This window comes from Chiloscyllium punctatum, chromosome 9 (assembly GCF_047496795.1).
Source record: "Chiloscyllium punctatum isolate Juve2018m chromosome 9, sChiPun1.3, whole genome shotgun sequence".
Taxonomy (NCBI): Eukaryota; Metazoa; Chordata; class Chondrichthyes; order Orectolobiformes; family Hemiscylliidae; genus Chiloscyllium; species Chiloscyllium punctatum.
In genome coordinates this window covers 42,574,950-42,598,463 of record NC_092747.1, presented here as the reverse complement: position 1 = coordinate 42,598,463, position 23,514 = coordinate 42,574,950, and the positions used below count along the sequence as shown (strand labels likewise).

Here is a 23,514-nt window from a genome sequence, read left to right as displayed (position 1 = left end):
ATGATGGGATAGTGTGGGGGATGGGCTTAGATTAGTTCACAAGTCGGCACAACATCGAGTGCCGAAATGGCCTGTTCTGCGCTGTATTGCTCTATATATTTAAAATCTTTCCCTATCTCTGGGTTCCGTCAACCTAATAATTTTCTGACATTTCAGCATTATGCTAATTATAGACTATAGCATCTGATTTTTGCCAGGTCACTAATTTTTATCTCATTTGTTAAAGGATTGTGGGTATTGTTGGCTCGGCCAGCATTTATTGCATATCCCTAATTGCCCGAGGGCAGTTAAGAGTCAACCATATTGTCATGGGTCTGGAGTCACATGGAGGTCTAACCAGGTAGTGACAGATTTCTCTCTCTAAAGAGATATTAGTAAGCCACCAGATATGTCTTTTTTGTACATCAATCAGCAGTGGTTACGTGAATGTCATTAGGCCATACTTCCTGCTGCTGTGGCAATAAGTTCAGAAGTTACCTCTCAAAACTTCAAAATTCTCTTCCTTAAAAGATGCTTCTTAAAGATGTTTCTTATTGAATTGAATTTATTGTCGTCATGGGTACCGGGACACAGTAAAAAGCTTTATTTTGCGAGCAATACAGGCCCTTCGGCCCAACAAGTCCACACTGACCCGCCAAAGCATATACCACCCAGACCCATACTCCTACATTTACCCCTTCACCTAACACTATGGACAATTTAGCATGGTCAATTCACCTAACCTAGTTAAGTAGCATAGTTAGTAAATAATAGGTAAATAGATGCTCCTTAAAGATGCCCCTAAAAAGGAGGCATTTTTTTCCTTAATTTGATGTTGTTTCTACTGGTGCTAGACTCCCAACCAGGGGAATGCTCAGGTTTATTGTGTGTAAGTATTTTATAGATTTCAGTGAGATCACCTCTTGTCCTTGGAAACCTCAGTTTCTCCAATCTTTATAGGATAGTCCCATCGTCCTGGAAACAAGCCTGATGAACCTTTGTTGCATTCTCTCTTTGCCAAAAATATCCTACACGAGACATGTGGACAAAAGCTGCACAATACTCCAGGGTGCAATCTAAACAAGCTTCTGTACAACTGAAACAACACCTGCACTCAAAACTTCCTAATTGTCTGCTGTATCTACATGTTAGCTTTCAATGACGTATTATCAAGGACATCCAGGTTTATTTGCATATCAATATATCCCAACCTCTCAACATTTAAGAAATACTTTGCACATCGTATGCCATCTACTTTGTTCTTGCTCACTCACCCAATCTGTCCAAATCCTCGGAGTCTTGTCATCTTTCTCACAGCAAGTGCTCCAAATTGGCTTCTTAGACATCCCCAAATTTGGAAATTTTACATTTAAACTCCATGTCTGCACCATTGACATATATTGTGAACTCTAGGATCAATCCTAGATACACCAGTAATTGTTGCCTGCCAAGGTGAGAGTGGCTAGTTTACTGCCAGTCTGGCAATCTTTAATCCATGCCAGGACGTTACTGTCTATGCAAGGGCTTGTATTATGCTCATCAATGTCTGAAAATGCCAGTACAGTATATTCTCTATTCACACACTCCTTTATTAATTCCATTAGTAAAATACTCAAAAATCAAAGGTTTAAACAATTCCAGATTCTCAAATCCATATTATGTATAAAGAGATTGCTATTATCCAAGAGGTCAATTTTTCAGATCCATATTAGTAAATTCTAGCCTTTCCTGTACTACTGATAAAAGGCCAACAAATCTATATCAATTTCTCTCTCCCTCCCTTCTTAAATTGTGAAGTTGAACATCTTTATTATTATTATTTCAAGTAAACCAGATACTACCTGCAGAACAGAAAAATCTAAAAAATATTCTGTTAAGACCAGAGACTAAGTTGCAACGCAGGAAGTAAATGGTATTGATATAACACTTAATGGTGTGCAGGGCTGCCTGCTACTGAAACATTTCAATAGATGGGCTCAGTATCACATTTTATTTGTCTAAATGGAAAGCTATAATAAATCCACCAATTTTAAATCTGTGATTCCCATAAGGCATAACATCACATAAGGAGCTAAAATAAAAACAAATGTGTAACATGGGTCAAATTTCTTATGCTTTTCATAGGTTTTCAACAAACTTGAGATGATCCAAAAGTCTACTGCCATATCCTACATTGCACCAATTACAGTGGCTCAGTGGTTAGCACTGCTGCCGCACAGCACCAAGGTCCCAGGGTCAATTCCAGCCTTGGGCGACTGTCTGTGTGGAGTTTTCACATTCTCCCAGTGTCTGCGTGGGTTTCCTGCGGTGCTCCGGTTTCCTCCCACAGTCTAAAAATGTGTAGATCAGGTAAATTGGCCATGCTAAATTGCCCATAGCGTTAGGTGCATTAGACACAGAGGGAAATGGGTCTGGGTGGGTTACTCTTCGGAGGGTCAGTGTGGACTTGTTGGGCCGAAGGGCCCGTTTCCACACTGTAGGGAATCTAATCTAATTACAGTTCATGAATCAACTTTTTGCTCTTTGATTTATACTGGTTTCTTGCAAACAGCCATTTTTGTTTTGAACATTCAAATCATTGTTTTCAAATTCTTCAATAACCTGACCTTTCCTGCTCTTCGGTCTCTGTCAGCCCACTAATCGACATAACCATATTTCAATTGTAGACTGGAGCATCCCGGATTTTCATCATTTCACTAATTGTGGCCATGCTTCCTATTGCCAAAGCTGTAAGCTCAGCAAATCCCTACAAAAACCTTGTTACCTCTTTCTCTTCTTTAAAGATGCTCCCTAGAATCTACAACTTGGGTCAAATTTGGAGATATAATTCTTAATATCCCCTTATGGGGCTCAGAATCAATTATTATTTGATAACACTAGCAAAATTTAAGCCAACTTACGATGATAAAGGCATCAATAAATGCATGTTGTTTAACTGAATTCTGCTTCGAGTTTAGGCTACGAAACCTGCTTTTCTTTGTTCGAACAGGTTTCAGTCCACAAACAAAACAGTACATTCCACTAACACCAAAAAGCACAGCTCTAGATTGAATCGTATACTTATAGAGGGGAATAATCTTTCTATCTACCCTGTTGGAACAGGGAAAAATAAGGGCTACATATTTTCCACTTTCCAGAATCAAAACCGAAGTAAATTTTCTGTTGCTCAGAGCTTGGAAATCACGGGTGCTTTATACCTCAATTTAGTTACAAAAGATGCCATAACTTCCAAGGTGAAAACACTGTAGTTAATTAACATGAATCAAATTAAAGGTACAGACTGAAACAGTGGTTCCAAACAGTGGCACAATGATAGACCATTAGGTCCACGAGCCTACTCCCCCATTTAGTTAGACCATGGCCAATCTACCTCAATTTTTCTCCACAATATCCTCATTTTTCTTGATTTGGAGGTGGCAGTGTTGGACTGGGGTGTACAAAGTTAAAAATCACATAACATCAGGTTATAGTCCAACAGGCTTATTTGGAAGCCCTGCTCCTTCATCAGGTGTACGATCTTCTTGGAGATCTTCTCCACTTTGAGCCAGCAGTTAGTGGTGTTGATGGTAGTCACACCCACCTGATGAAGGAGCAGAGCTCCAAAAGCTAGTGCTTCCAAATAAACCTGTTGGGACTATAACCTGGTGTTGTGTGATTTGTAATTCATTTATTCTTTTTTCCAGAAATGTAGTGACTTTTGTCCTGAATATGGTGGCCAATTGAGCTTCCATCACCCTACAGAGTAGAGAATTCGAAAGATTTCAGACCCTCATTACTTCAGTCTTATTCTGAGACGATGACCGTCTTATATACACAGTTGGGGGTACTGCTCTTTTTAAGACAGTTGGTCAGTTGACCCAGAGCAGTAGAGCTTGGGTCCAGCCTAGAACTGGCTGTGGAGGGGAGAGAGCATCATCAATAAAAAGCGCTCTTCTTTAGGTTTACCATTGATAATTCCAGTTTCCAAAGGAAGCACCAACATAACAATGACCCAACCATATACTGACCAGCCAACCCATCTACACCAATTCAATTCAAACATCAAATGATTTATAAATTAAATCTGCACCTTATTTGTTTCTTCTTTAACAAGAAGCCTCATTACCAGCAGTTTACAGGACAAGATAGTTCTGCCAAGATGTGAATGATCAAATTTTAAAGTGAACAGTCTTTCAATTTCAGGAATTCCCTATACAACTGCAAAGCCCGATTCTATCAAAACCCGATTATCATGGCCATGACTTACAAGGGTATGTTAAATGACGAGTTGAGGGCACAAGCAAAGAAGATGCAAGAGAAATCAATGATGCTTTGTACTTGGACATCCAAATTGTTTTGTGTGAAACATATTCTCTTACTTGTTGCCAAGCACTGTTACACTATACACCGGCTGATACGTAATAGTAGAGTGCATCAGCAATTTCTGATCAGCAATGAATTGCAGAATGACTTCCTTTAAATTATTTGGATACTACAGGTTTGGAAGAATGAGCAGAATTGCCCTTCTCGTACAGTCACTTGCACCATCACTGAACACGGGCAGTAGTAACATATGCACCCCTATTAAGGCCTATAAACAATACATTACACAATTCCATTTGATAGATAGATAGGGTTTGGCCCGAAAGGAGTAATGGATTAGCTTTTGGCAAAATTGTGGATTTTTTTAATGTAAAGGATCCATCTACTAAATTTGGGGATTGGATAAATTGACTTTGTTCTTTTGACGTGAAATGAATTGTACAAGCTGATGTGGCACAATTTGAGAGAGTTGTCAAAATGTGATCAGACCTTTCAGAGCAGGCTTTTGGGTGTGAATTGGCTTGAAACTCAGCGATTACAGGACATCAACAAGGGAGGGAAAAATCTCAATGAAGAACTATGTAATTCTATTAACCTTGAATTAATACAGCTTCACGGAGGTGTGTATTCTAACAAGTAGTTACTTTCCTTATTTAACCCGCAATCAATCTTTGCATCTAATTGTACTATAAATAGATGCCCAAATTCCATGTTTTTGCAAGGTAGCTACGACTGTGATAATGCTGTCACTTTAAAAAGGTTTTTTTGAACAGAGATGGTAAAAGGTAGGAGGTACCAAAGATTCGAGGGTATAACAGGTAAACAATGAAAGGGGAGTGGCCAGTTCAGGTTTTTTTCTAGCTGCAAGCTTAAGTAAAGGATTCCTCTGACTTTCTCTGAAATCTCTTGCTGGATGTTGTTCCTTCATGCCTGTAAGATTCAGTATTTGAATTTTATCTTTTTGCCAAGGGGTGCTCTTATGGAATGTTACTGTATTGGAACATTTAGTTAAGTTGCTATATCAGGATGGTTAACTTTTCCAATAGTCAGGTTACTCTAAACTCCTCTTTCGTTTGTTTGTGTGTGTCAATGGTAGTGTTTAAATAAATTGTGCTTTGCTTAAAGCAGAGTGGTTTGACCAGTTGCATCACACTTGGAACACCCACTTCAAATCTGCCTTTAAAATAAAAGTTTAGGGTCTAGGCTACCTTCTAAAATATTTTGAACGTTATGGACCAGACCAGAGCAGTTAATTGCAACATGACATCACTACAAAGACAACTGAATTGTTCACGCATGATACATGGTGCTCATACAACAAAACATTTACTAGGTTAGTGAGAACACCAACAACCAGGAAGACACAATGAGAAGTCAGCAATCTTCTACAATGTAGGAAAAACTGAGATTTATGCTGGTGCAATTTCTGACAATAGAATACCCAGTTGTGAATGCAATTTGAATAATCAACTGATGGATAGAAAACAAAAATCATTTAATGCAATTGTGACAAAATGCTACCAAGAGTTCCAATGAATGTTGCTCTTTGATACAGATTGGATATCATGGTCCAAAATGCTACAAGCAAAACCTGCAACAGATAGACTACATGTCTGAATATTAATTCACAATTAAGGAGCCAACAATGGCAAATTTGACCTTGGAGACATTTGCAGAAGATAACAGTTTTCAAGGATTTGGCTATTGTAGTATGGTAAGTTAAAAATCCTACAAGCAGTGGCTTGGCAATACTCCAGATGAATGAAGAATTAAGTGTTGATTTCCACCTATTACAAAAGTACAAATGCCATGTTAACAAATTCTCTTGCCTGTTTAAACTAATTTAGTGAGGCTGCATTATCTTAATATGTATTGAGATGTAAACATTCATGCGTATTATCACTCAATTTCGACAAGTTGTTTGAAAGACTTAGAACATGTTTTACGAAAAGATCAGGGTGGTCTGACCAGAGCATTATATCATTAGAATTAAAGCAAAGCTGCCTAGTGGAATATTAAATTATGAACTTACCCCTTGTTAAAAGAACAATAAAAGTTCCATCTCTACCTTGCATTAAATTCCATTAATTAAATGGAGAAGCTGAACATAATTTAAAAACAAGCAACTTCCAGGTTTAAACTTGGAGGCCCCATTTTTAACAGTTATTAACCCATTCTGAATTATGCAAACATTCATAAATTCTTTAACTTTAAACTTTCAAGACGTTTTAGATTACATGTAAATCAGAAAAACAAGAGGTCAATTAGACCAAACTTACAAATAAAAACTTCTATTTCATATACCTCATCCATTTTACAGATGAAAAATGAAATGAATGACAGGAGCTACAAATTTGAAAAATATTAACAAATAGTTGATAATACAAATAGGTGAATTGCATTAATACATCAATTGATCTTTATTTTTAAAAATATATTAAGTGAATGAAATGTGGATCTGCCATTGGACCATTCACATCCTGTACAATGACAATTCCTCTGAACTGTACTAAAGATACGAACATACCACTGCAATTAGTGGCCAGAGTAACTATGGCCAGACATAGTTTTTCAAACAAAAACTGCTGTTCCTGAACACAAGAGCAATGCAACAAACAGATGTCAGGTTCTCCAACTGTGTTTAGTATTTAAAGAGAAATCTATGGCTTTTGAATTCAAGCTGCGCAACTGACCATTGTCAATAGTGATGAAGCCATTTACATAAATTAGACTCACTTTTAAAAAAAAACATTTTCCAGAATTACTTTCTTGAAAAAGTAATTTTATTGAAGTTCAGTCAGAGTACAATGCTTATCTTACCCTGGGTCACAATGGCTAGAAAACTGAGCACATTATACTGAAGCAATAAAGAAAAAATATCCCAGTCAACTTTCCAAATGTATCAACTTTGATTTTGAAAGGGTAATGCGAACAAGAACTTGTTCTACTTGCAATGGCCATTACAGCTTTAGGACATTTATCAAGCTATCACTAGTTGCACTCATTAATATTGAGATTCTGCATCCGTAAATAATGAGAACATGTAGGCCAGTTGGCCTCAAGTACACTCTGCCATTCAACAGTATTATGATTGATCCAACACTCACTTCAGTCTTAAATGTATGCCACATCTTTGAGACTATGCCCTCTGAACCTCAACTCTCTCATGGAGGAGAAACATCCTCTCAGTATATTCCCTCTCAAGTCCCTTAAAAATTCTGTTTCCATTAGATCACCTCTCATTCTACTAAACTCCAATGAATTCCAAACTGGTTAACCTTTACTCATAGGCAATCCCTCTATACCAGCAATTATTCTAGTTAACCTTCACTGAGCACCTGCAAAGAAATAACACGTTTTCTCAAATAAGTGGACCAAAACTGCTTTCAGTACTCCAGATGTGGTCTCGCTAGCACCAGGTAGTTTCAGTAAGATTTCCCTAAGCTTATACTCCAATGCTCATGAAATAAGGGCCAACATTCCATTAGCCTTCCTGATTACCTGCTGCAGCTGTTGGCTAGCTTTATGTTTCGTGCATAAATAGATCCAAGTCCCAGTGTTGCAGCTTTCTGCAGTTATTTTCTCCATTTAATTAATACTGTTCTTTTGCTCTCTAGAGTCAGTTCTTCCACAACACAATGATTGTGTTCTTGAGCAATGCCACATTGTAAAACAATCGTGCTTTAGAAACTGTGTTTAAAGTGTTGGCATTGTAATTGCATTATAGCCAGCACGCACTCAAAATCCATACTGTAGAAACAGCATCCCCAGTTCGTCAATCATATTACAGCAAATTCACATTGATAAAACACGTGTTATAGCGGATTGTATCTTCATATGTTTCCATATTATAATCCATTTGGCAATATTTTGCCCAATTACTAAACCTATCACTATTTCTCTATAAGTGATGTGTCTTCCTCTTGCAACCAGCCTTTGCAGCTGTTTTGTGTGGTCTGCATATTTGGGTACAGTACCCTGCACATTCAATTCCTTCTTCCAAGTCATTAATGTATATTATAGTTGCAGTCCCAGCTCGGATTTCTGTGGAACACCACTGTTACAGGTCACCAACCTGAGAATGTACTCCCACCGCACTCGTGGTTTCCTGCCTAAATCGCCAATTCTGTATGCTAGTTAATTACCTTGAACACCCTATACTCTCATCTATGACTTAATCTTTTGTGAGGTACTTTATCAAAGCCTTTTGGATACTAACCCTATCCCTGAAAGAAAATCATCAATTTGCATTTAAAATACATTTGCAAGAAAATACATCTTACCCGAGTGATCTGGGAGAGAGTACACACGTTTCTAATAGTGGCTCCTTCATACAGGAAAGCAGATCAAATCACAAACCAGTTGGACCAGCCTCAGACAATGCAATAGTTCAGAGGTCTTGAGGATTTAACTGAAAGTTCACTGACTCTTTGGAAAGAAAAATAAACCTGAAGAGTAAAATATAAGCTGAGGAACAGAAGAGATCCAGTAGTAAGAAGCCAGAAAGCAAAGTGGCTGTAGTCAGAGATCTCCCAGTGACAAACTGCCTGTTTGTTTGGTGGTTTGTATCTCTAGAGAACAATAAAAAGAGAGAAAGCCCACAAGCGAGCAAAGTCACAGCTGTATAACCCTTGGGGTTTGTTTCCGCCTTTAATCCACTGAGTAAAGTTGTCAGTAGAAACAGCCTCACTATACATCGCCCTCACTGAGACTGAAAGAAAAAGAAAGGCAAAAGGACGTTCCAAGGGCATTCAGCTCATTGACCCATGAATGAACGAACTAGAGGATTGTTAATTATGTAAGGGGATTTCTTAGTATTGATAAAGGAGCTATACTGCTAACGAGCTAGAAGAGTTTCGAGCATAAAATAAATTTAAAACTTTCACTTTCGTCATCCCACTCTGACTTTGTGGCTTTATATTCCCAAAAGTCTGTCAATAAAATCCAGCATGAATGCTTTCTATATACTGCACTACACAATTTATCCTTTAGCAATTAGGTAAAATACTAGTCTTCTGAGAACTAGAAATAGAATTTGGCAAACCTTCCATTAAACGTAACCATGAAAATCAATGGTATTATGTTCACAATACAAATCTCTACTAACAAATCTTATTTCTTTGGACCAGCACATCCTCTGTATCAGGCACTATATTACAGTTAGTTCAAGTCAATTGCTCACGTTTTTCCTTTTGACTGAATTATCTTCTAAATGCAATTTCTCAAGGTGCTTTCCGCACATTATGTTAGAAACTTACAATGATAAATTTGCAGTCCAAACCCCAATGCCAAACTATCATTGTAAAGCTGTGTTCCTCCACTATCAACAATTTCAATTTTTCTTTTATTTCAAATTACCAGTCTCTGACAAGTCCTAATGAAATCATGATTTATAAGTTGGCAAAAAGCCTACATGATCTCATTGAAGATAGCAACTATTATGCATTGTAAAAGACCATCAATGGATCCCCTGTATTCAATTATAGTTACAACCCTGAGAACCTACTCTTGCTCCATCTCCATCCTAACCCCTTAGAACTTCAGCCATGCTGAACATCGGAATCTTTGCACAATAAATTAATTTACTGCCAAGCACTATAAGTGCTCTCTCGGTTAATATGTAAACATTTTTGAATCAATGCCTTTGCTGGACCTTGATGACAAAGTGTGGCTTTCTCTGCTTCATTTTGACAAGTTACTGAAGGAAATAGGCCACTAGTCTGGGAGAATTTTACTTTCGGTTGAGTTTTATATTAATTTTGAGATAGATTAACATTAAAAGAAAATCTAAGCATTCTTTTTTATCTAACAGGTGGTTTTCTTCAGCCTTATGGAAACAATTGGCTGGCCAGTAATATATCAAAATACTGAGGAAGTTTCCATGAAGTTAATCACCTTGGCCTCTTTGTCACTGACATGCCTTTACATCATCCTGTGCTGCAGTGAAGCATTAACAATTTACAAATCTAACCATAAATGTGAATTCCTCAACACAGTTTGTAGTTGTTTCCAATTACCATTTGTCATGACAAGGGGTAAAATCCCTATGCTAACTTAAACCCGACACACATGTTCACCTTGTGTAGTGATCTGTTAAATTTCAAGAGGCAAAATAACTATCCCAGATTCCACTAAGTAAAAATTAACAATTTTATTCTTTAAAGTCCAATCAAGAGTATTAAAATCACAATTTACAACTCCTTTTTCTTAAACTTGTCGTTTACCTCCCACTCTACAATAATGGTCCAATAAATTCCCTCTTAAAATTTATAGCAAATCAATTTCAAACCCAGTTGCCATCTTCAGATGGCAATCTTTCTCTGTAGATTTCTCTAGGTTGGCTTCAGTCTTCTGCTGAAGAAATTTCTTGTGGATAGGTACTTTTCAGAAAGCTATTCTGCTAGCAGTCTTTACTTGCGGCTGCTCTGTGCTGTTCTCCCGAACTGTTCAAAATGTCTGGTTTTAAACCTGAAAAAATCAGATCTTTTCATTTGCTTTGGTGCCATCCCAAAAAAGTAAAATTCAAATTCAATTGGATTTTGGTCTTTGGGGCATAATTTAAACTGATTGGCCTGATTTGAATTTTTTTTTGTACTACGACAACACAGCACTAGTTGTGTCAACCAAATGTCACATTAAGTCATTTAGCACACTGTGCTTTCAGTCCTTGCCAGCTTCCTCTCAAAAGCTACAGTACATCTACACAACACACTTGACCTCAATATAGTTCTTGTATGCTGATTTGTATATGCCCTCCAAAACGTCAGTTCAAAGTGAAAGCGAAGACAAAGATACAAATCTCGATCAGAGAACACTTCAACACTGATGTTCCCATGCTAAGCATTCCAGACCTTCACAGGATAAGTCAAAAAAGAAAGAAATATAAACTAGAAAAATAAAAGAAGAAGTTGTTCAACGATAGGGAAAAAATTACCAAAATGCTGTTTTCAAATTCACAATTCCTGCTAAATTCATTGTTAACTGAAAGCCAGGTTTTGGTCTGAATTTATCCGTGCTTGAAATAGCCAGTGTATGAGCTCAAAATGAAACATGGCCATTCAAGTTTGATAGCAGAAAAATGGTAGCTTGCAGTAAGCCATGGCATCAAGTGGTGGTGGTGATGGGAGGGAAAGGGCAACTGCACAAACACCTAATTACTATATGTACTATCTCACAATACAAAGAATGGTAACTAGTATGAGATACTTGAGAACTAATTCAGACCAGCAGAATTAGTTTGACACTTATTGAAGTTATATAAATGGTCTGGAATATGCTGCCTAGACGTTTGAAGAAAGCAGATTCAGCTGAAAGCATCTAAGGGCATTGTTTCTATTTAAATAATCATCTAGGTGTGTATGATTACAGGGAAAAAGCAAATGATTATCACAAAGTTAAAATGAACAAAGAGTCAGTGCAGACACGATGGGTCAAATATAGCAGCCCTCTGCATTGTAACAATTCTGTGATCTTATAAAATGGCCCCATTAAAAATAACATGAATGATCTAGACAAATTATGTTGCAGTGCTCCTTCAGTTAATTCAAAAACATCTATTTGTTTAAAATTATGGAACAATAATTCCATTCCACTCCTGCACTTACTGTATAGGCCAGACATGTCCAACAGGTGACCCACAGGATGCAGCATTCAGCTCATTCCTCTCCAGCCAACACTTCATGTTTGAAATACACAGGAAATTTGCCACCTCACTCCTTACAGGTAACTGAGCCCAAGTTCAAAATAACCACTAAATCAACTACAGTCAGTCCATAACAGATCACATGCATATCCCTGCTCAGCTAACTCTGCAGTTGTTGTGGTTCTGTTCGCCGAGCTGGGAATTTGTGTTGCAGACGTTTCGTCCCCTGTCTAGGTGACATCCTCAGTGCTTGGGAGCCTCCTGTGAAGCGCTTCTGTGATCTTTCCTCCGGCATTTATAGTGATTTGTATCTACCGCTTCCGGTTGTCAGTTCCAGCTGTCCGGTATATTGGGTCCAGATCGATGTGCTTATTGATTGAATCTGTGGATGAGTGCCATGCCTCTAGGAATTCCCTGGCTGTTCTCATAATCGTAGGGTTGTCCCAGTCGAATTCATGTTGCTTGTCATCTGTGTGTGTGTGGCTGCTAAGGATAGCTGGTCGTGTCGTTTCGTGGCTAGTTGGTGTTCGTGGATGCGGATCGTTAGCTGTCTTCCTGTTTGTCCTATGTAGTGTTTTGTACAGTCCTTACATGGGATTTTGTACACTACATTGGTTTTGCAAAAGAACAGAACCACAACAACGAGCACCCGAGCTACAAATCTTCTCACAAACTTTTAACTCTGCAGTATTAGAACATTTATGTGGCTTGAATGGCGTGCTGGGAGTTTGTTGAGCTGAGAGAGTTAGGCGAGGTGGGGGAGGGGGGGGGGGGGGGCAGAGAGAAAGGGATGCTCTTTTGCTAGCATTTTTAGAGAACTTGGGGCGACATGGTGGCTCAGTGGTTAGCACTGCTGCTTCACAGTGCCAGAGACCTGGGTTCAATTCCTGCCTCAGGACTCCTGCACAGACTCCTGTCTGTGTGGAGTTTGCACATTCACCCAGTGTCTGTGTGGGTTTCCTCCGGGTGCTCCGGTTTCCTCCCACAATCCAAATATGTGCAGGTAAGGTGAATTGGCCATGCTAAATTGCTAAAAAGTGTTAGGTGAAGGGGTAAATGTAGGGGAATGGGTCTGGGTGAGTTGCGCTTCGGTGGGTCGGTGTGGACTTGTTGGGCCGAAGGGCCTGTTTTCACACTAAAGTAATCTAATCAAAAAAACATCCTCACCATTAAGAACTGGTTTTTGCTCCTACCTTTAACGATGTAATTTATAGATGCAGAAGGAAGAGTTGACTGGTGAGTAGGGATGAGTAGTTTTTTTGTTTATTTCCTACTCCCTATCTCTAGTTTATTATAAACATTCCAAAGCCAAGTTTATAGTACTGCAGAGCAGTTTAGCCACACAGAGGAGAGGGGAGGCCTTGGGTTTTTCTGAAAAAAAAACAGCCTGAATAGGTATGACCAGCTTTCACCGATCAGGATTCCAGTGGTTCTTCAGTAGCCTCAGCAGCTCAATTGGCAGCTTGAGTCATTGTGGTGACAGAGGACAACATGGAAATCACAGTAAGGCAAGTGGTCACACTGCAGAATAGGGGCACGCAGGCAGATAGGGAGTGGATGACAGTCAGGTCACCAAAACAGCCAGGCAGGAAGTGCATTAGTCACCTGGAAATGGATTTTGTTTGCTCGTCAGTTTTCCGTTCTGGATCTTCAGATCAACAAAACGGTAGACAGAGTAGCATGGATATTGCAGTCCACTCCTGAATTGCAGGCTCTCTTGTAACACAAAATAGTGTGGCATAGTTAATCAAGGACAGTATTATGGTAGCAGAAAGGATGTTTAAGGACTCGTCTACTGAGGTGGTATGGGCTGAGGTTGGAAACAGGAAAGGAGAGGTCACCACTTTTAGGAGTTTTCCACAGGCCTATGAATAGTTCAAAAGATGTAGAGGAAAGGATAGCAAGGATAATGCTGGATAGGAGCGAGTAATAGGGCAGTTGTTATGGGGGACTTTAACTTTCCAAATATTGATTAGAAACACTATAGTTTGAGTATAGTGGAGTATAGTGGATATGGTCTGTCTAGACTTCCAAAAGACCTTCGATAAGGTGCCACACGGGAGGCTGCTGAGCAAGTTGAGGGCCCATGGTGTTCGAGGTGAGCTACCGGGATGGATTGAGGATTGGCTGTCTGACAGAAGGCAGAGAGTTGGGATAAAAGGTTCTTTTTCAGAATGGCAGCCGGTGACGAGCGGTGTCCCGCAGGGTTCAGTGTTGGGGCCACAGCTGTTCGCATTATATATTAATGATCTGGATGAAGGGACTGGGGGCATTCTAGCAAAGTTTGCAGATGACACGAAGTTAGCTGGACAGGCAGGTAGTACTGAGGAAGTGGGGAGGCTGCAGAAGGATCTAGACAGTTTGGGAGAGTGGTCCAGGAAATGGCTGATGGAATTCAACGTGAACAAATGCAAGGTCTTGCACTTTGGCAAAAAGAATAAAAGCACAGACTATTTTCTAAACAGTGAGAAAATTCGTAAAGCCAAAGTACAAAGGGATCTGGGAGTGCTAGTCGAGGATTCTCTAAAGGTCAACATGCAGGTTGAGTCCGTGATTAAGAAAGCGAATGCAATGTTGTCACTTATCTCAAGAGGGTTGGAATATAAAAGCACCATTGTGCTACTGAGACTTTATAAAGCTCTGGTTAGGCCCCATTTGGAGTACTGTGTCCAGTTTTGGTCCCCACACCTCAGGAAGGACATACTGGCGCTGGAACGTGTCCAGCAGAGATTCACACGGATGATCCCTGGAATGGTTGGTCTAACATGAGGAACGGCTGAGGATCCTGGGATTGTATTCATTGGAGTTTAGAAGATTAAGGGGAGACTTAATAGAGACGTACAAGGTAATACATGGCTTGGAAAGGGTGGATGCTAGGAAATTGTTTCCATTAGGTGAGGAGACTAAGACCCGTGGACACAGAATTAGAGGGGGTAAATTCAGAACAGAAATGCGGAGACATTTTTTCAGCCAGAGAGTGGTGGGCCTGTGGAATTAATTGCCGCAGAGTGCAGTGGAGGCTGGGACGCTAAATGTCTTCAAGGCAGAGATTGATAGATTCTTGTTGTCTCGGGGAATTAAGGGCTACAGGGAGAATGCGGATAAGTGGAGTTGAAGTGCCCATCAGCCATGATTGAATGGCGGAGTGGACTCGATGGGCCGAATGGCCTTACTTCCACTCCTGTGTCTTATGGTCTTATGGAGTACTTTAGATGGATCAGTTTTTGTCCAATGTGTGCAGGATGAATTCCTGATACAGTATATAGACAAGCTAACAAGGGGAGAGGCCACATTGGATTTGATGCTTGGTAATGAACCCGGCTAGGTGAGCACTTTGGTGCTAGTGACCCCAATTTGGTTATGTTTAGTGATGGAAAGGAATAGGTATATACCGTAGAGCAAGAGTTATCGCTGGGGGAAAATACAATGATGTGAATAGGCAAGATTTAGGATGCATAGGATGGAGAAGGACAATGCAGGGGATGGGCACAATTGAAACGCGGAGCTTATTCAATGAACAGCTTGATAGTCCTTGATAGGTTTGTACCTGTCAGACAGGGAGGAAGTGGTCGAGTGTGGGAGCGGTGGTTTACTAAAGAAGTTGAACCACTCGTCAAGAGAAAGAAGTCATCTTATGTTAGGACGAGATGTGGAGGTTCAGTTACAGCACTTGAGAGTTACAAGTTAGACCGAAAGAGAGAGCCAAGAAGAGCCAGAAGGGGACATGAGAAGTCATTGGCAGGTAGAATCAAGGAAAACCCTTAAGTTTTCTATAGGAATATCAGGAACAAAGGAATGACGGGAGAAAGATTAGGGCCAATCAAGAATAGTACTGGAAAGTTGCGCATGGAGTCAGAGGAGATAGGGGAAGCACTAAATGAATGTTTTTCGTAAAGACAATGTTGTCGCGGAGAACACAGATACAGGTAAATAGACTAAACGGGATTGACTTTCCCACTGAGGTGGTATTATCTATTTTCACACGTTCCAGAATTGCTAAGTCCCCTGGGCCTGATGGGATTTATCCTAGGATTCTCTGGGAAGCCAGCGAGGAGATTGCAGAGTCTTTAGCTTTAATCTTTATGTTGTCATGGTCTAGAGAGAAAAAAGTTGATCAGGGATAGTCAACACGGTTGTGAAGAGTAGGTCGTGCCTCACAAACCTTATTGGGTTCTTTGAGATGGTGACCAAATAGGTGAATGAGGGTAAAGTGATTGATGTGGTGTATATGGATATCAGTAAGGCGTTTGATAAAGTTCCCCATAGTAGGCTATTGCACAAAACACGGAGGCATGGGATTGAGGGCGATTTAGCGGTTTAGCTCAGAAGTTGACTAGCTGAAAGATGACAGAGAGTGGTAATTGATGGGAAAGGTTCATCCTGGAGTTCAGTTACTCGTGGTGTACCGCAAGGATCTGTTTTGGGTCTTCTGCTGTTTATTATTTTTATAAATGACCTAGATGATGTTAGTAAATTTGCAGACAACACTAAGGCCGGTGAAGTTTAGAGGGACATAGATAAATTGCAGAGCTGAACTGAGAGGTAGCAAATGGAGTTTAATGCTGAAGTGTGTGGTGATACACTTGGAAGAAGCAACAGGAATAAAAAGTACTGGGCTAATGCGAAGATTCTTGCTAGTGTAGATGAGGAGAGAGATCTGTGTCCATGTACATAGATGCCTGAAAGTTGTCACCCAGAAGGCATACGGTGTGTGTTGGTGTAGCTTTTATTGGTAGAGGGATTCAGTTTCGAACCCAAGAGGCCATACTGCAGCTGTACAAAACTCTGATGTGGCTGAACTCTTGAGTATTGCGTACAGTTCTGGTCACCGCATTAGAGTAAGGATGTGGAAGCTCTGAGGATTGAGGAGATTTACTAGGATGCTTCCTGATATGAAGGGAAGGTCTTATGAGGAAAGGCTGAGAGACTTAAGGTTGTTTTCATTACAAAGAAGGTGGTTGAGGGGCGACTTATTTGAGACATACCAAGATAATCAGAGGATCAGGTAGAGCAGACAGTGAGAGCCTTTTTCCTCGGATGGTGATCCAAGGGAACATAGCTTTAAATTGAAGGGTGATAAATGTCAGTGGTAGTTTCTTTATTCAGTAGTAGGGGTGTGGAACAGTGCCTGCAACAGTAGTAGACTTGCCAACTTTAAAGGAATTTAACCAGTCATTGGATAATGATATGGATGAAAATTGAATAGTGTAGGATAGATGGGCTTCAGATTGGTTCCACAGGTCAGCGGAACATCAAGGGCTGAAGGGCCTGTACTGCGCTGTAATGCTCTAGGTTCTAAAATTCAAAATCATGTTTTTTTTAGCCATCTGGGAACTCCCCCAAATAATTACCAAAAAATGCAAAATAGAGAGTGTGTGTGGGAGGAGCCTCCACGTGTTCATCAAGTTTTGATGTGTAGTTTTTTTCTGTTTGAAAGCTTTTATATTTCTAAAATTATACACCTAAAAAGTCAGAAACAACGAATTTTTTTTTTACAATTGCGAAGGAGAGATTTTTCTTTCAAGTGAGGCTTTTCCCAACAGTGTTGGTCTGTGAACTTTTAATCTGCAGAGCAATTTTCTTTTGATTTGACAATAAAAATATTATTAAAAATGTGAAGAAGAGGTTATTTTATGTATGGAGCTTGTGGAGAAGTCTATATGTGGACAGCTCTGGACTTCTTTTTTTAAATCCAGATTGAAAGATAAATGTTGGATTATTTGAGGAAGAGTCAATTTCTCAATTGTTCAGTTAAGTGTTTGATTTATTTTAATATTTATACGTTCAGACTTTTTGCTATTTTTGTACGATTTTTAATTTTGTGGGTAAGTAAAGTAGTTTATTTTTATACATAAAGGAGCTATTGAGAGCTTCTTTTTAGGCCTAGTGTCACTGAGAGCATACAAGAGACAGGAGTATGATGACTAGTAGATTTAAAGAAGTGATTACACAGCAGGGTCAGTCAAATAAATGGCTGACTGCCAGGAAACGGTAAGAAGGTAGTTCAGAAGTCTCCTGCAGAAATTCCTTTCTCAAAAAGATGTTCTGCTTTGGAGACTGTTGAAAGAGATAGTGCCTCAGAGGAAAACATTGGGATCTCTTCTGGTACAGAAGAATCATTTTCAAAAAGGATGGGTTTCACCTGAAGTGGAAAAGGACCAATATCCTGGCAGGGTCACTTGCTACTTTTATTTCATGAACCCCTGTATTCTTCTTTATTTTTGGGGGGGGGTCCTCCCTAATAACAGGGAAAATAGAAAGAAAGAGTGAGGATGGTTCTGAATCAGAAAAAAGCAAGTTCATTAAAAAAGTCAGAGAACAAAAGTAACTGAAGAATTGAACTGCATTTATTTCAATGCAAGAGGCTAACAGGTAAAGCTGATGAACTCAACAGCAAGTATGGGAACATGGGACTGGGACAGCATAGCTGTTACAGAGACTTGACTGAAGGCAGTTGAACATTCTGGGTTTTAGATATTATAAGGAGGATAGAAAGAAGGGAGAGAGAAGGGGAGTTGGCATTTTCGATAAAGGAAAACACTACTACCGTAGTTAGAGAAGATTTGAGAGAACATTTAGTGAAAATATATGGGTTGAAATCCAAAAGAAGAAAGGGATGACCACCAGGATCCCAACAGTCAGAGAGAAATTGAGAAGCAAGTATGTAGAAATCTCAAATATATGTAAGAATAAGTTTGTAATAGTCGGGAATTTTAACGTTCCAAACATTAACACAAATGGCAGTCCCAGTCAAAGGTTGTGAAGAACTTGTTAAACAGGTTCAAGAAAATTTTCTTTATCACAAAGTAAACGTTCCAAGTACAGAGGGAGCAATACTTGACCTTCTTTTGTGAAATAAGGCAGGGCAAGTGACTGAAGTATTAGTTAGGGACCATAATACTATTAGTTTTAAAATAGTTATGGAAAGGATAAGCCTTCCACAAAAAGTTAGAGTTCTTAATTGGAATAAGACAGCCTTTAAGGGCATGAAACAAGTATTTTCAAAACTTGATTGCGGTGAACTGTTTGCAGATAAAGGGATGACTGACAAGTGAGGGGCATTCTGCTCAGCTATAGAAATCACACCTCATTCATGCCCAACATATGCTTAGTTTATAACAGGCAGAATTCCTTTTGGTTTGATGTCCTTGGTACATGCCCAAATTTCTGTTCCTCTACACCACTCCCACTTGTTTCAGCTAAGAGATACTTGCTTCAGCGTTTAAATGAGGATCAAACATACACCCAGCAACTCTCAATTAACCTTGGTCCTTAAGTATTGAATTTTAGTTAAAATTAAACACAAGTTAGAATGAGTTTTCCTTTAATGAAACCAGTCAAAACCCATTCTATAATTAATGTTCCATTTAAGCAATCACCTATAAATCATTACATTTTGTATTTTCATTGAACTGTCGCTTCCAAAGAACAACACAAATTCTACAGAATTTTTTTAAGCAAGAGTTCAGATTCATCGGTGATCAATAGTGATCCGCAGAACACAAACTTGAAACTGGTCCAGAAACTACCAGAAATCAATACAAAAGATGACATTAATGTCAAGTTATTAGGTGGCAATGATATCGATTCATGGGATACAAACTGTTCATTCTGAAAAAGAATAATTTTGAATCACTTTCTTGTGCGCCATATGTCCAAATATTACAGCATGTACTATGGAAATATTATAATGTGACAGATTACTTCTGGCAGTGAATTATCCAGTAATCAATTTAGGCTAGTGAGAGTCATACACAGCAATATTTTTAACAATCTAACCAAATGGCTATGTTGAATCAGAAATATTGGCTTTATGGTAGGAGATAAAGGGTGGTGGTAGAAGGCTGTTTTTCAGATTAGAGGCCTGTGACTAGCCATGCACTGCAGGGACCAATGGTGAGCTGTTTGTCATTTGTATGAACAACTTTGATGAGACTTTAGGATGCACAGTTAGCAAGTTTGTGGATGACAGCAGGATGTGCAAACACTACACAGTCATCTAGAGGATGGAATCAGACCCAGGTCTCTGGTGCTGGGAGGCAGTAATGCTTACCATTGAGTCACCATGCCAATAAGATGGTTTTTCTCTTCCTTTCAGATGATAAAGAAGGGATGCTGGAGGACGTCACATCAGGGTTGGAACATTAACTTTGCCTCCTTACCCACAGACTCCCTTCGCTATTCCGTGTCCATTTGCGGTTGTTAGATCCTTCGGTGGGGGGGTGGGGAGGGGAAGGGAAGGGAAGGGAAGGGGAGGAAGGGGGGGAAGGGAGGAAAGAAAGAAGGGGAGGGAGGGGAGGGGGGGGGGGGGAGGGAGGGAGGGAGGGAGGGAGGGAGGGAAGGAAGGAAGGAAGGAGAATTTGCAAGAGGATTTCACTACGAGAGTAGAGATGATGGCATCACAGCGCTTTGGTCTCCTTATCTGAGGTTAGATGCTCTTGCTATATTGAGAATGCAATGAATGTTGACCAGTATAATCCCTGGGATAGCTGGACGGTCTTATTGGGAGAGGTTGAATCAGTTAAGATTATTTTAGCTGGAGCTCAGAAGAATGGAGGTGGGAGAGTCTGCAGGACAAGCAACGCTGTGAAAGATGGCCCTTGGTCTGACCAAAACACACTGCACTTCCCAAGCAAAGTGACTGTTGCAGACTGTCATATGCAGGACCACTTGAAGGATGATGACAGCTTGGGGCAGCTGCCACAAAAGCATAATGGAAAAAGGTCACCAGCCGAAAAGGAGATTTAGTCATATCTCAATGCGCAACTAAAAAATTGCTGAACCCGTCAGGCTGATTGTCTGAAAAAAAAAGTGCATGTGAACAAAGGCATTGAAGCATAAGGAGCAAGAGGAGGCCATTCAACACATTAAGTCTGCTCCACTATTCTTCAAGATCATGACTAATCTGATAATCCTTGACATCACTTTCCTGCCTCATCCCAAAAACCTCAACTTCTTTACTGAGTAAAAACTTCTCTTGCAGCCAAGTAACAACCCAGCCTCAACAGACCTTTGCACTGAAGAATCACACAGATTCACCACCAGAGAAGAAATTCCTCATCTCCATCTTGTATGAGCTAGCCCTTACTCTAAGATTATGCTCTCTAGTCCAAGATTCTCTCACAGAGGAAACAAACTGTTTGCACCTATCTTATCCAACTGCCTAAGAATCCTGTAGGCTTAAATAAGATCGCCTCTCATTCGCGTCGACTCCAATAAACACAAACCCAGCCTACTGAACCTTTCCTCATGAGAAAATCCATTCATGCCAAGGATCAACCCAGTGAACCTTCTTTGGACTTTGGCATTGGGGGATCGAGGGAGGCAATGGTAGAGTATTAGATTAGATTAGATTACAGTGTGGAAACAGGCCCTTTGGCCCAACAAAGTCCACACTGACCCGCCAAAGCGCAACCCACCATACCCCTACATTTACATTTACCCCTTACCTAACACTATGGGCAATTCAGCATGGCCAATTCACCTGACCTGCACATCTTTGGACTGTGGGAGGAAACCGGAGCACCCGGAGGAAACCCACACAGACACGGGGAGAACATGCAAACTCCACACAGTCAATTGCCTGAGGCAGGGGTTATTAACACTAAGATTATTAAATCTACAGATACAGGCAATGTTTGGGTACCACACTTCAATTCATACCTTGGCAAGTGAAAAAAATAAATCTGCAATTAAGAGTTTATTAACAGCCATAAATCATTGTCAATAGTCAAGAAAACTAGTTTGGTTTACTAATATCCTTTAGGGACAGCAACTGCCATCCTTATCTGGTCGGGCCTATGTGTGATCAAGCAATATGATGGACTCTTAAACTACTGTCACAGCAATTTCGGATGGACAATAAATGCTGGTCTAGCCAAAGTCCACATACTGTGGATGACTGAAAAAAAGAGAACTGTTCGCAGCATTCCAAGTTTATAGGTCCTTGAAAGTGGAGTCGCAGGTAGGTAGGATAGTGAAGAAAGCATTTGGTATGCTTTCCTTTATCAGAGTATAGAGTACAGGAGTTGGGAGGTCATGTTGCAGCTGTACAGGACATTGGTTAGGCCATTGTTGGAATATTGCATGCAATTCTGGTCTCCTTCCTATCAGAAAGATGTTGTGAAACTTGAAAGGGTTCAGAAAAGATTTACAAGGATGTTGCCAGGGTTGGAGGATTTGAGCTATAGGGAGAGGCTGAACAGGCTGGGGCTGTTTTCCTTAGAGCGTTGGAGGCTGAGGGGTGACCCTGTAGAGGTTTACAAAATTATAAGGGGCATGGATAGGATAAAGGGGGGGGGGGGGTCCAGAACTAGAGGACATAGGTTTAGGGTGGGAGGGGAAAGATATAAAAGAGACCTAAAGGGGCAACTATTTCATGCAAAGGGTGGTACATGTATGGAATGAGCTGCCAGAGGAAGTGGTGGAGGCTGGTACAATTACAACATTTAAAAGGCATTTGGATGGGTATATTAATAGGAAGGGTTTGAAGGATATGGGCGTGCTGGCAGGTGGGACGAGATTGGGTTGGGATATCTGGCATGGACAGGTTGGACTGAAGGGTCTGTTTCCGTGCTGTGCATCTCTATGACTCTGTATGTGGTCTGATCAATGCCTTGTACACTTTGAGCAAGACTGTTCATTGAAATACAGGCCAGTATTCCATTTGGTTTCCCTATCACCTGAACTTGGATGTTAACTTTTTGAGATTCATGGACAAGGACGCCCAAATCCCTCTGCTGCAGCTTTCTTCCATCTTTCCCTAAAGATATAATATTCGGTTCCTCTATTCTTCCTGTTAAAATACATAACACCACATTTTCTTATATTGTATTCCATTTACAAACTCTCTTTCAGCCATATCTTTTTATTCAAACTATTCAAAATGGTACTGGATTGTGACAACAGTTGAAACCTTTCACTGTATTGTACGGTGTTGTTCATTGTAGAGTACAAGCAACAATAAAATCATTCATTCATCGTTATCACAGATAGGTTTAAACAATTACTTTGCAGTGAATAACTGAATTATAGCAACATATTCAATTGACAAGGCTGTCTAAGAATCATATCCATGCACTACTCAAAAGATTAAGCTATGCATGTCTAACTACTCACAGAAAAAATTGGGATCATTAAGAATGGGAATCAATACAGCCACCCTTGCTGTTGTCCCATTCCCCCCATCCCCACTCAGTCAAAGTGAAACACTCAGGAGATACAGTAGTTTTATCTCCTTCATCTTTATTCCAGGCTCGAGAGGGAGACAGAACGATCACCCAAGTGCACAGCGACATGAGTGCACGGTCTTCTCCGGAACAGCAATTTTTCAATTAACTATATAGTCATTTTACAGGAAGGAGCATCCAGATACGGTAACGAGTATCAACAGTAAAGATTAAGACATCTGCTGTTACACAATGAATAACTGACTTCACATAATGAATACTTTTCACCTTGTTAACTGACTTTACATACTGAATGCTCCTAGTATTGTTAAATGGCTCTACATAATGAATGCATTTCCACCTTGTTAACCTATTAACAATGGGGTGCTGCAGGCAAGGGTAACTGCAAGTTCTTATCTGATC

At 40.0% G+C, this 23,514-nt stretch overlaps 1 protein-coding gene across 10 annotated transcripts in view; it reads right to left on the bottom strand.

Moving 5' to 3' along the window:
• Nucleotides 1-23,514, bottom strand: part of LOC140481336 (spermatogenesis-associated protein 13-like) — a 237,817-nt gene that overhangs the window by 88,349 nt on the left and 125,954 nt on the right. The window contains exon 1 of one of the 10 annotated variants that reach the window (XM_072577345.1): nucleotides 10,571-10,588. The exons of 8 other annotated variants lie outside the window; for them this stretch is intronic. The gene's annotated coding sequence lies outside the window, so the exon portion shown is untranslated. Of the gene's footprint in view, nucleotides 1-8,564; nucleotides 8,949-10,570; nucleotides 10,589-23,514 lie in introns of those variants that run through there. One more of the 10 variants, XM_072577341.1, reaches the window with a different exon arrangement.